Source organism: Sapajus apella, unplaced genomic scaffold, assembly GCF_009761245.1.
Source record: "Sapajus apella isolate SASKATOON/1434 unplaced genomic scaffold, GSC_monkey_1.0 scaffold5, whole genome shotgun sequence".
Taxonomy (NCBI): domain Eukaryota; kingdom Metazoa; phylum Chordata; class Mammalia; order Primates; family Cebidae; genus Sapajus; species Sapajus apella.
The window spans coordinates 38,487,006-38,489,421 of record NW_022436945.1 but is presented as its reverse complement, the minus strand read 5'-3'; positions in this window follow the sequence as shown (position 1 = coordinate 38,489,421).

Sequence of the window (2,416 nt, the reverse complement as noted above, 5' to 3'; positions counted from 1 at the left end):
GTTACCTCTCAGGGATGGGTAAGAAGAAAACTTTCATCATCATCAGTTTGGTAGATTGCCTGAGTGAAAATGGCAGCAATTATTCCCCTCACTGCATCCAAGTCCTTTGTAGTGCAATGTTGCGGGTCCTATTATCAAGAGGCATGGTCTATCTCCCCAGTCCTTGGACCTGGGCTGAGCTTGTAACTTGTTTGGCCAATACAATGTGGAAGAAGCAATAGTGTAGGCCTTGAACACTTGGCCTTTCTTCGGCCCATGGGAACAACCCAAGCTAGCTGCTGGAGAATGACAGAACAAGAGTTCCAGGGTCTTCCAGCCCCATTGTACCACTGAGGCCTGAGTTAGCACATGCAGTACATGTGGTACGTGGTACAAGAGCCCCACGAGACAAATTCTGCCAAGATGAGCTTCCTGATCTGCACCTGACTGCCAGCACACGTGCAGCCCAGCTGAGATCAGCCAAACCTGGCTCAAATTATCAGAACACCCAGTTTATTGGCCCCAGTGACTTGTGAGTAATAATTTTTATTGCCTTAAACCACTAAAGTTTAGAGTGCATTGATATGCAGCAATAATTAGTACAAACGTAATCATCATAACCATTTTCACCATCAATAACTATCTTTCATTTTCACATTTTCCCTGTATATTCCCTCTCTCTCAAGTTTCTCCTTTTATTATTATGTTGCATTAGTGTAGTACATTTGTTACAAGTGATAAGCTATTATTGATACATTACTATTAATGAAGTCCATAGTTACCTTAGGATTCACCCTGTTCTATAATCTGTGGGTTTTGACAAACATATAATGACGTGTATTCTCTTTAATGGAATCATCAGAATAGTATCACTACCCTAAAAATCCCTGGTGCTCCACCTATCATCCTTCTCTCCTCTCCCCATGAATCCCTGACAACCACTGACCTTTTTACTCTATATATTTGCCTTTTCCAGAACTGTATATAGTTGGAATTATATGGTATAAAGCTTTTTCAGGTTGGCTCATTTTAGCATGTTCTATGTGTCTAGCACTGTGCTACTTTTCCTAAATTATCTCCTTCCACCCAGTAGGATGCTACTATTATGCTCAGTATATAGATGAGAGAACTGAGCTCAGAGAATATATATGAATTAGCCCAAGGACACACAGTTAGTGAGCGCTGGGGTTTGCAAAACTCAGGCCTATCTTATTTTAGAGGCTAAACTCTTAACTACCATGGGAAAAGTTGCAGAGTGGTGATGCGGTGGCCTCATTCAGCCTACAGCTTTGTTTCCTTTGGCTCACCTAGTGTTGTAAATACCAGAACATTTCAGCCATTCTTTAAAAATTGTAGCGTGTGGCAATTGTAGGCCTGCATTCCCACCGGACAATTGTCTTAGTCAGCTTGGGCTGATATAACAGAATATTAGAGATGTGTGGCTTAAACAACAGACATTTATTTCTCACAGCTCTGGAGTCTGGGAAGTACAAGATCCAGGTGTTGGCAGATTCAGTTCCTGGTAAAGACTCTCTTCCTGGTTTGCAACAGCTGCTGCCTTCTCTCTGTATCCTCCTGTGGCAGAGAGAGGGAGCTCTGGTCTCTCCTCCTTTTCTAATTAGGACACCAGTCCCATCATGGGGTCCCACCATCATGAACTCATCTAAACCTAATTACTTCTCGAAGGCCCGACTTCCAAATACCAATCATATTGGGGTGTATGGTTTTGACCTAGGAATTTTTGGGGGGGACACAAACATTCAGTCCTTAACAAGGATTGGCTGAAGTGAGGTAGCAGCTGTTCCATTAGGGCATGAAATTTCACTTCTCTAGAGTCCTCACTGCTCCTTATTGTATAGAATCTGGTCCTATTTCCTTACTTACATTATCTCTCTGGCCCCAGAGGTATTTGAGATTTTACCGTACTCCCTCCCAGAGATGCCCCTCTCCCTGGCTAGGAGTCTTGCAGGGGAAGTGTGTAGCTCAGCAGTAAAGATGATACAGTTCAGCCGGGTCTTGAAATACAATGATGACTGAAATATCTTGCTGCCTCAGAACTGTGCTGAACACATGGGAAGTCCTGACCTGGGCCTTGGAGAACCTTAAACTAGGCCGTTCCCTGGGTTGATGGTTTTCAGCTTGAAAATTCTGCCCAAAGTGCTGTGGGTTCATAAGGCCCTCTCTACTTTGAGCATCAACAAGACCACCAAGACACCATGACTCTGACCTAATGATGAGGCTAAGGGGCCAGAGATTGGCCTCTGAGAAGGTCACTTTAGAGTGACCCATCTGTCTGTCCCTAACTTATTCCCTGCAGACAAAAGTGTATTCTTTCTGGCCGGGCGTGGTGACTCACACCTATAATCCCAGCACTTTGCGAGGCCAAGGCAGGTGGAGCACCTGAGGTCAGGAGTTCCAGACCAGCAGGACCAATATG